This window comes from Drosophila suzukii, chromosome X (genome assembly GCF_043229965.1).
Source record: "Drosophila suzukii chromosome X, CBGP_Dsuzu_IsoJpt1.0, whole genome shotgun sequence".
In the NCBI taxonomy this organism is placed as follows: domain Eukaryota; kingdom Metazoa; phylum Arthropoda; class Insecta; order Diptera; family Drosophilidae; genus Drosophila; species Drosophila suzukii.
Genome location: NC_092084.1, coordinates 3,874,222 through 3,886,349, shown reverse-complemented (window position 1 = coordinate 3,886,349; position 12,128 = coordinate 3,874,222). Strand labels below are relative to the sequence as shown.

Below are 12,128 nucleotides of genomic sequence, written 5' to 3'. Positions count from 1 at the left end.
TCCTAATAACTGGCAATGCAATCCGGCAGATAGCCGCAGGCGAAAACAAAGCCAACAAATTTCAGGCAAAAATCCCGCCTCGTATGCCACAATAATCGGATTCCCCAGGCTCGTCCGGGGATATATCTTTTAAGTTGATTACTCGAGGAGTTACAGTCCCATTGGGGCGATTGGGGGCAGTTGGAATGCCAGCTGGCTAGAGGAGATCTTTGCAAATTGAACGCTTTTCACCCCCTTTCCACTGCCCAGTTAGGAAAAGTAAAAGTGGGTTCCACTTTCAACACTCAAGTGGCAATAAAGTAGTAAGATTGCCAGAGCTCTCTTGTTTGTTGCCAGCGTGTTTTTGAATTAATTGCATGAAATTAGAATTTTATTGGCAATCGCCATGGCCAGCAGTAAGTTTGTGGTGGCTCCTCCGGTTTGCAGGATTATCCTGGAAAGGGCATTTCGATTGTCCTTTGCATTCGCATTCGCATCCGCACTCTAATTGAATGAATGCGAAATTCAATTTTCATTGCATTATTCATGGCGATTTTTCGGTGGTAGCCAGCATAATTGCGGTCAATTGAATTTGCAAATTGGCAATTATAATTACAGCAAACAGCAACCAACCAACCAACCAACCAACCATCCAAAATGGAAACAAAACTCAACGCGAGTTTAGGCGAGGGGATTCACATATCAATTGAAATGGAAATTGCTATGAAATGAACAGATATAGTTGATAAGTAAATAAATGGAAACTACTGCGAGTCGATTTGAGAATAGTAAAATATAAGCTGGTTACTATTCTCTGGGAGTATTCAATTATTTTCTAAGAATTTTACTAATATTTCAATATTAATTTCCTTGTACTGATTTAATTTAATTTAATTTAAGCCAACAAACTTACAAGACTAATTAAATAATTATTGGTATGTTTTAAAGGATATTACAAATTTGTTTATACCGAATTTTACTTTTATTTTAAATTGTATTAGCTTGGGCAAAACCTTTTTGATTTAAATTTAAGCGAAAAACCAAAATCGAAAGCCCTTTAAAATGTTATTAAAAACTCACAAGCTATTTAAAACGTTGAATATATTAAATAACGGTCTGGAAATTCCTTAATTACGAAAACTACACAATTAACAAGCTCTTTATACATTCCATTAAATTAACTGCTAATACCTCAATTAGTTTTCCATTCTGATGGGCTTTCATAATTAGATGTCCTTAGTTGTCCGCCCACTTTTGTCTGAAAATTGAAGTATCGATGATTAAATGGAGTTGCGATTACATAACCATCCATCCTCACAGCAAATCCATCCATATTTCGGCAATTAAAATGCATTATCAACTGTCAATTGTCTAGTGCTCCGAAATGTAGGCTGCAGAAATGCTCAATTATCCATTTTAATTGGCATATATGCCAAGTGAGTGTTATTGAACATTTTATAACAATTGTACAGGGCGGGAAAATGGATTTCCATGCCATTTGGAGAACACATCAAATTCTATAACAATACTTTTTTATTGTGTTTAATATTTTCCACTAAACTAAGCAATCAATCAGTAACAATACATTTCTCTAAAAATCTATTATCTTGATGTTGTATTTGCATTCAGTTTTCGAATTTTACTTTCTTTTTGTTACTGACTTTCACTAACTTTCAGCGCTTAGTGCTTACCAAACTAAGCAATCAACCAAAACGTTAAATTTAAATATGTATATGTAATCTATAGTTACATTTAGGCTTTAAATTTTAGTTTATCTCTAAAGTTCACTTTGTTTTTTCTCTGTACACTTGTGGCTATAGATAAACGCATCGCCAATATATTGAAGATGATGACAATGATCTGTCGTCGAGATACTCAAATGCAAAGCGTTTAGACTGAGGTCATTTTGGGTTATTTGGCAGAAGGGGGTTGAAGGTCACCATCCATAGGGGGGATAGGGTTTTGGGCAGACTGTGGGCCTCTTTGGGGCCTCATGTTTCATTTCATTTCGGTTTGTTACGCAATCAAAATGACTGACAGCTAAATATGCATATTCAATTAGAGAGCGAGGAGTTGAAAGGAAAGGCAAACAGGGGCGTAGGTTGGGTTTGAAGGGGGGGTGGGCCTCTGGCGTTTTAGGACCTTACCCGCACACTAACACACAGAAATTCCCTGAGAATTTCGCCTTGAGATTCTTCTAATTGGAGAAAGGCAGACGAAATTGCAGTTGCTCAATTTCGGTGGTTTCTTTGCTGCTGAATTTTCGGCTTAAATCAAAGAAGCCACAAAAGCAAGGAAAATCCAACTGTTGTTTGGATAATAAATACCATTTTCTTCTATTTTAGCATACACATTGTGTACACATTTAACTTTTTGCATTTGAGGGTGGTTTAAAGATAATAAAATGCCAGCACTTGCAAAACACTTTTGCTTACTCATAACAAAAAGGAAATGTTTATTTGGAAATGCCACAGACACGTTATTAAGTATTTTTATTAAATATTAAAAGTAAATAATAATTAATTATTTTTGTTTATTCTTTTAATATTTTTTTCACTTAACTAAAACAAATCGGTCTGGGAAAATTGTATCCCAAAATATGTTAAAGTAAAAAAGTAAGGTTAAAAATAATCCTCACCATAAATCCTTTAGCTGTTGCTGAATAACAAATACCAGTTTTAGCATGAAAACAACTCTTTATTAAGTTGGATTAGTAACACTTAAAAATTTATACATGGAGTACATGGTATATTTTTTCTAAAATACTTGGAGATAACTAAACAAATCATGTTCATTTATTAGAAATATATATTAAATCATTCTTAACTAAAAAACAGGACTAAGGGTCAGTGTATCCTAAAACACGTCCAAGAACCCTTTAAAACATAAATATTTCTTATATAAGGGGTATCCAAACTTCTTCCCCGCTCTCCTCGTCCCTTTTCGCCCAAGAGTCGTCTTAAGGAGGCGGACAACTGGCAACGAAGTGCTGTCAAGTGTCCTGGCCACGGGTAAGAGAAATAAAAGGGGGAGGACAAAGGACGAGGACCCCCTGAAAAGCTTGGAGTGCGCACACTTTTCGACACTTGTGGCACACGGCCTAAGAGTGCAGATAGGCAGGTCAGAGGGCACCGTGTATTCTAGGTGGAAAATGTAGCTCAATACCAACCATTAGATGCCCAGTAATTTTCGTTCTTTGCGAACCGAATTTGGATTGGTATTTTGGCAATCATTTTGCGAAATAAGGTCGGAATAGGGAATGCCATACCTCGTTAAACTCGTTATTAAATTCCCAATCGATTGGCGTTCAAGCCAGGAAACTTTAATTTTTGACCGATTTTCGCAAAAATAGACGATGTTATGAAATATGTGAAATTGGGTCAAAAAATAAATTTCCCAGAATGTTATGGAAATCGGAAGCCTAGGTTGTTAGCTGCTCAAAACATTTAGTCTTTCTGCTGTGCGCCGCGTTTTGACCGAGATACGACTGAAAACCTGCCAAAAATAATGCTATTTTGGTCTGAAATTCTTCTACCCCTTTTTTTGACCCAAACAAACTAGGTTTTTTGGCAATCATTTTGCGTAATAAGGTCGGAATAGGGAATGCCATACCTCGTTAAACTCGTAATTAAGTTCCCAATCGATTGGCGTTCAAGCCAGGAAACTTTAATTTTTGACCGCTTTTCGCAAAAATAGACGATGTTACCCCTTATAAAAAATGAGAAATTTGGTCAAAAAATAAATTTCCTAGAATATTATGCGGATCGGTAGCCTAGGTTGTTAGCTGATCAAAACAGTCGGTCTTTCAGCTGTGCGTCCCATTTTGACCAAGTTACGATTAAAAAACCTCAAAAAATAGGGCTTTTTTGTCTGACCACCACCACCCTTTTTCCGATTCAAAAAATCAAGTTTTTTTGGCAATCATTTTGCGAAATAATGTCGGAATTGGGAATGTCATACCTCGTTGGGCTCGTAATTAAATTCCCAATCGATTAGCATTCAATTCTGGAAACTTTAATTTTTGACCGATTTTCGCAAAAAAAAGAACGGCTTAAACAAAGACAAACTTTGGTCAAAAAATTAATTTCCCGAAAAATGATAGGGATCGGTAGCCTATGTTGTTGGCTGCTCAAAACAGTCAGTATTTCAGCTGTACGCCTCGTTTTGACCAAGTTACGATTAAAAAACCACAAAAATTGCTACTAATAAATGTCATACTAACCCTTTAAAGATTAAAATGCTTTTAGTTGTGCAAATACTATGGAAGTGTCTTAATAATCGAAGCAGCAAAAAGAGGGTTTTCATATTTCATTTCATATTAAACACAAAGTATGTTTTCTCGAGGCTCAAATGCTGTGTATACCAATTTGTGGACCTCTAACCCATTATTTTATTTGTGTGTGCATGTTGAACGGATGGAAAAATAGCAGAAGCAATTCCTTAAATAGAAACAGCCACCCACCACCGCAGGCCTTAACCCTTGGCTGGCCAAATGGGTCATTAATTGACAGCCATCGGAGCGGGCTCCCTGTGCGAATCGCTGGATAACTGAAGTGGCTGCTGGGTGTCATGGGTTAAGGCTATAAGGGCAGGGCCACCCACTGGCCATTCATGGCCCACATGTCCTTCAGCTCTCGTCACCTGTCAGACTCCTCGCCTTCGTTACTTTTCGAGGTTCCAAGTATCTGTGCAGCCAAGTATACGAGGCTCCGAAGTTTCGAGGCTCTGAGGCTCCCAGGTTCCAGGTCCCGAGTTTCCAAGCTGACCACTTACTCCTGGGGGCCATGTGCGCTTTATGGCCTCGCATACACACCACGCCCATAAATACTCCAGATGTGCGGGTCCCCAACGTGATGTGCCGGCGTCATCATCCACCGTCATCATAATCATCATCATCATCATTCCTCCTAAGCTGAATCTTTATTTCACTCCAGTTTCAGCGCAATTTTTGTGCCGAGTTTGCGAATAATAGAAATCATAATGGCAACGCCAGCGGACAGGAAACGGAAACGGAAACGGAAACGGAAACAGGACCGCACCGCGGCCATCACAAGTGTGTGTGTGTTCGCGCACATCTGAATTATATATAATCGCTTGAAAATTGCAACGAAATTCCCAGACAGCTGAGAAATAGGAGTGTAATGTACACACAAAAATAATAAACAAATTCATATCGTGTGTTGTATTTCCAATAAATTACATCCAATGTTTGTATAGCAATATTGGGGCCATAGATTAATCATAATATGAGGGAAAGTAGAAATGTGAATACATTAGATTTAATTAATATTTATTCCGCTGACAAAAGCAATGAAATGTCTAAGAATTATTTAATGAGAGTTTTATTAATAATATTTAAATATTTATATTGTAATATACTGGCATTTGAAGTGTTATTTAAACACAAATAAATACCACATTTAATTAGCATCATGTTTTTATATTTCCAATGAAATCATCCAATATTTATATAGCAATATTCAATATAATTATTGAAGAGCAATGGGAGTAAATAAGAATTTTATTAATTGTTCCGCTGGCAGAAGCAATGAAATGGCCAAGAATTTTTGAATGAATGATTAATTAATAATAATATTAATGATATACTCGCATTTGGAATGTTAATGTATTTACACATATAAATACAAACGTAATTTATATCATGCTTGTATATTTGCAATGAATAATAATATTTATATATATAACTATTTGTTTTTATATTTCAAAAGCTAATTATAACATTTAAGAAAGTATAAATATTTGTTTCCCTGGCAATAGCAAGCATTTAATAATATTAATATTAGATATTTCCTAATATATAATAAAGCTCTGCACAAGTAGTGTATTTTCACAGGATCCCTTTTTGGGCCTTTGTTAATTGAAGTTCCACAAATGGCGATAGACCCACTTGTTCCAACTCTTGAATCCCGTTTTTCGCATTTTCCGGAGTTTAGGGGTGCTGGGGGTGGGGAACTGTTAAAGCCTTAGTTTTCCGGCCACACCCAAGTTGGCCAACACACACACACACACTAGCAGGGCATTGATTGTTTTGCCTGCATTGGGGATGCAGTGAAAATATTGTTGCTTCACTGCAATTTTTTGTTTGCCTTTTCCCGGCTGCCAGTCGGCCGCTTCCTTTCGCTTTCCCCATCCTGTTTTCCTGAATTTCCCTTCCGTTTCTTTTGTTTTTGGTCCATCGGTGCACCATGACCCCCCCTCTTGACCCGAAAGAGAGCCATGCATGGTTACAGTCTATAAATCATCCGACCAGACCGCAGATGCTTCCACAAAGCACTCAATATATTTTGCCAATTTTTAGCTAGCCCTCTGGTGTAATGATCCCGGGGGGGAGCCACGGTTCACCTGGGGGAAAACCTTGTGGAAAAACTAGAGTGAAATAGTTCGGAATTCCATAGCCACAAAGGAAGACTTATTGTTTAAACTTTCGAGCCATTAGTCCAATAAAACAAAGATGCTAGCTTCTTGCCACGTAAAGAAATGTTAAATTTAAAAGGGGTTTTAAGGGATATATAGCCCCAAAAAAGATACATTAATTGAACTATCTAGTCAATAAGCCAAATAAAAGCCTTGCAATTGATAGTCTCCATAAATAAAATGTTAATTATCTTACTATTATTTTTTAAATGGTAAGTTAACTATCAGTAAATATTATATTAATAATTATATAAATAATAATAAATTATGAGTAAGCTATGGTACGCAAATTAGAATAATAAATTATATGAATTGATGGTCTGAAAATCATAAAATATTGGGCCCTTTAATAGTGTTAGCAGACTAAGGCAATTGCAAATTCCACTTCTGTAAAAAGTTTATTATCCTATTATATAATTTTCACAGTTTACTAAGTAGCGCTAAGCTGTGCATAATTCTTTTTAATTCCAGTTTCTTGCAATTCTTTTTTTCTTTTTTTATTGCCACCCCCTCTAAAGTTTTTTAACAAAAAATGGCAGAAACCGGAAGCCTAGTCATAAAATTCGTTTAGCAGGCAACCAGAAAGAAAGGAGAAAGTGGACAATGGGATGCAGCGGATGTTGAGGGAGGAAAGGGAATTTAAAGGGGGAAAAGTAAAAGAGGAAAAGGGGAAAAGCAACCCGAGAGATTTTCTATGGAACAAAAGAAAAACTGCAACATTTTGGCCAGGACACTTTCGACTTTTTACCAGACTTTAACTAAAAAAGCAGAGCTTATTTATAAAGACTTAAAAAATATTTTTTATTTGCTTATATGTTTACTACTGTTATAAAACTAATGGTATTTATAAAAGAGAATGATATATTTTAAAATATTCTAGAATATTTTTTATTCGCTGAAAAGTTAACTACAGTTTCAGAGCTCAAAAAGAGAAAGCTAGAAAGTCTTGACATTGTATTTTACGCCCAGCACTTAACTTAATGCCCATGCGGCGTATGCTTGATAAGTAGCTTGTACAAGTTGTAAGTATCAAGCATACGCCGCATAGGCCCGCCGAGAGTTAAGCATTGTGCAATTTCCCCCCATGGAAATTGCTTTTCCCACCCGAAGAGGGGGGGGGGGGCGGGGGGAGTGGGTGGTAGAGCCAATCAAAGCGACTGCCATAAGTATGCAATGTTCAATGAAAGTTTCGAGCAAACAAGTTGCAAGTTGATATTTGCACAGCCTTGATTGTGGGCACAACGAAAACGAACCATCCCCCTTGGGCTGCAGGGGGTTAAAATCAATTTAGACCATTGTTTGTAGATGCAAAAAAAAAAGAAAAAATTAAAAAAAAACAAACAAGCACTGTGAAAATGAAATGTAATAAGCTGATTATCTACCGAGCGCATGACAATGGGTGCAAAAAAAAACCAACTCTGCCCAACAATTTAATCCCATTCGTCCTTTTCTAGCGCCTTAACCCCTTTTGTTTTTTGGGTGCCAGGCAAAGCAATTAAAAAATCACAATCACATAAAAGTTGATCCCATGGAGGGATGTGTCAACGAGTTGAAAAAAGGAGGAAAACTGGTTTCGAGGTCGCAAATTATCAAGGTCCCAGCTTCGAGAGTAATGAAAATTCCTTGCATATAGCACACTTAAAAAAATGCAACAAGCCATTTTACGTTTAATAAAATCTTTAACAAAATGATTTTAAAGCGTTTTGTTTTCATAAATTAAAAAAAAACAAAGTGTCTTTTACTTTAAAAAAAATACTAATCACTTAATTACATATTTAAATTATAAGCAAATATAAGCACCCAAACTTCAGGTATATTAACCTAATTAAATAAACATCTTAAAGTTCAAGCTGAGCAACTTTTGAACATAAGAACCCTTCAACTGGAGAAGATGAAAAAGTAGAACAGTACTTGCTTACACTCTTTTGGGCACAAAAGAGGGGAAGAAATGAAGAAAAATGCAAAAATAATTACTAAAAACTGAAATTTGAACTATTAATTAATTAAAGCTGCAATCGATTTTAGCTTATAGAGGGGCAATCTCATAACAAATAAATAAATGAAAAAAATGTTTCAAAGATAATTACAAAAAGACTAAAATTAAAATTATTAGTTAATAAAAACTGCAAGTGAAAGGGTAAATCTCATAACATATAATCAAATCAAATAGCCAGAAAATGTATTGAATTTAACATACTGATGTGCCCTATCTCTGAACATTTCCCTAACCATTTTTCTTCGTTTCCCTTACAGTTTTGTTGCCGATTTTTGGCCAGAACAGAATGCGGGCCTAGTTATTGCCTTTGTTGCTGCCACATCAAGCGTAAAATATTTGGCCAGCCACACAAGGACCTTCTGCCACATACAACGTGTAATTAAAAAAGGGCCAGGCAGGCCCAAAAAAACGAAAAAAAGGAAAATTCAGTGCGGCAAATTAAGACCAAACTCCCCGGTTTTTTCCCCCAACCTTCTCGACGGCTAATTGGTGTCCTTGTAGACAGACTTTTGTTTGAAGTTAAGCAAATAACTGCGGGCTGACCATTCATATATATACTATACACATGTACACGCACACACGGGGGCGAAAAAACATTTGTAAATGAAAACTAATGGCCACTTAAAGCCCATAAAAGAATCTGGCCACAAACGAATTGGGGTAAACGGGAGTATTCGGTTGGGTTGAAGCAGACCAGTGAGACCAGGCCACAAAAAATCGCAGGCCACAAATCAAGTGTGTGGCCCCCAAAAATGAAGGCAACAAATCAAGTTTTCCGTTTTCCATCGAGCAGAAAGCGAAAACCCAATCGAAATGTTACTGTAATGAGGGCGCCCGAAAAAGTAGGCTACAAATGGATTGCATTTCCTGCAGCTACCCAGTCTCCTTCAACTAATCGAATTAGCCACGCCCCCTTTTTGGGCGCAGGGGCCTCCGAAAATTCTGGGCATACAGACTATTTAATACCTATTTAAAATGCCAATATTAAAAATCAATGATATAAAATGTAAAAACAATAATAAAGCTTGCTTACAAAATTAAATTGTTGAAATAGATATACGCTTATTGAATTCAAAATTATATCAATACAAAAACATAATATATACAACAAAACATATTAAATTTAATAATTTAATTGCAAAGTTTTTAAGTCAAGCTACCAAATATTATAAATTATTTTTGAAAGAATTGCATTAGGCAGTCTAAAATTTAGGAGAAAATAATTTCATGTTGAATTCAAAGTTTAAAATGCCCTAATCTATCTTATAATAATAACAATGGGTAAAAACCAAAGCAAAAATATTCAAATTGTGTTCTGAGTGCAAGCCGTGTGCTCCGTGTCTGCAACACAATTACAGGGTATCTCCAAAGTGGAACAAAATTGTGCACTTGGCAGTGGAAGTCGGGTAAATAGCATAAACGAATCAGCTAAAAAATGTTCAAGGAGCAGTGCTCAACGGATGCACTTATGCAGCTCAGTCCACTTGAACATTGATTCCCTCTCGCCCTCTCTTTCCCCCGGCTCGCCCCCTCTCTTTCGCAACCCAGCTGGCGCAGGGCAGCCGTCTCTTTCTAACCATCCATCAGCCGTCTCTTTCGTTTTACTAGAGAGCGCTCACTTTGCTGTCCGGCACTTTTATTTTTTGTAAATATTTTATTGCCCGTCCTACTGCTGCCGCCGCCTTTCCCCTAGCTATTTCTATTTTTCCTCCTTTTTTTCCGTTTGTATTTTCATTTTTGTGTTGGCCATGTTAGCCATGGGAGAAAAGTGTTTAATTGATGCTGCGCTGCTCTCGGTGAGCTGCCCTCATGAAATATGCACGGAACCCGTCCAGAAATTCCCTTTGAGCTTAGCCCCACTCACCAGCCATATCTCTATTTCACTGAAGAGCACCCCAGATTAAACATAGTAAAATGATAAGGGGCCAAGTAGCAAACAAACATCTGTAATTTTATTACAGACGGCTAGGGGGTATAATAAAGTGAGACCAGAGGGGTAAGCATATTTTTGTTTACTTCTTTTGCTGGAGTTGCTGGCCAAGATTAAAGATATTATTTAAACTTTAAAATTAATCTTAATTTTTTTAATTATACTAGTTATTTATCGTCAGTACGTTTAGTTATATTATTAGGTATATAATAATACATTATTTTTTATTGAGAAAGTTCTCTATGGAAATAAATGCATAGAAACATTAGTCAATTTCTTAAAAGAGCATAAAAAGTAGTATTTAAAGCAGTATATACTTAAAAAATACTTTTGACTAGTACAATTTATTGTTAGAACAATATTAATAAATCCACCTCGCTGTCAATTTCGCAAGCACAAATCAAGGAAATTTGACGAGTTAATTCGATGGCGACTTGCGGAAGTTCCGCTTGATAACCGATTGCGATTCGATGTGACAGCAGTGAAAAGCGGGAAAAGTGTGGAGGTGGAAACTCTGGCAAATAAGGGTTGTGCAGTTGCATTCGATGCAAATGAAGGGACATGAATAAGTAAATGAACTATCTGCAGCCCGGCAAACACACACACACTCACCTATGCAGATGAGCTAGACTGACACACACACACACACACAGCCATTTTTCCCGCCATTCAGGGAAATATCTCATCTGCATCAAGTGCGTTGCGCAACAACAAAGGGCGCGGGAAAAAAACAGGTAAAAAGTGAAGAAAAAATGCGAAATCGTGCAAAGTGTCTGTAAACATTTATTTCAAAAATTTATGAATATTGCTCTCGCTCAGCAAAGGCAGCGGTGACAAACAACAATTCCTCCCCCCTTTCCCCGTATCCCCCCCCCCCCCCTCATTCGGCTTTGAAATTGTTCAGGCAATGGCATTGTTTACCCGCTTTTCTCTGTGTGTAGGTGTGTGTGTGTGAGTTATTGTTTCGAGACATGATATTTTACTGTTTTGTTATGGAATTCAACAGGGTATAGCCAGACCCAACCTGCCATGGACACACTATATATAGAGTTAAAAGGCTCTTTAAGTACACCTTTATAGAACATTTTTTCTGGATTCGGCTGACTTCGACACTAGTTTTTAAAGTATTTAAATCTCTTGAATTTAAATGAAATAAACACAGCCTACATGGTATTATTAAGACTTTATGTTCGTATATATATCGTATAACCCTTAAATAAAGAATTTTTAATCAGTTTTAAAAATATATAATATTTATATTATATTCAAGACTATATATGTTGAGAATTTCATTGAACATAGCCACAGAAGATAAAAACTAAACTCTGTACCTATATTAACTACAAAAAGCATTATATATGTACATTTATCATACATCATATATAAATATATATATAATACCTACCAAAAACATTGTATACATTTATAATTTGCAGAATTCAAATGTATTTTTTAAATATTATAAGTTACAAAATATATATGATGTTAAAGTGGAAAGACTAATGTTTTTGAATTTGGATTGTTACCAAGGATTTTGAACATCCATGTTGGTTAAAACTAAATATACCTAGGACTGAGATTAAGCCAATCCAATTTGTTTAAAATGTCAAAAGTTGTTTAACGCTTGGTTATCCTTTCGGTTGCTCAACACCTAATTGTTGTTCTGAAGTGTTCCAGTTTTCTGTAGTTGTATCATTAGGGGGTTTTCTGTTTTCCGCTCACGAGAAATCCGAATGTCGGGAAATAGTTTCCCCTTCGTTTTTCCTTGCCACTCCTTTACAGCCCCCC

At 36.4% G+C, this 12,128-nt stretch overlaps 1 protein-coding gene across 1 annotated transcript in view; it reads right to left on the bottom strand.

Moving 5' to 3' along the window:
• The window catches only part of LOC108014962 (uncharacterized), a 62,291-nt gene that overhangs the window by 45,751 nt on the left and 4,412 nt on the right, over positions 1 to 12,128 (bottom strand). The gene's annotated exons all lie outside the window — the stretch shown is intronic.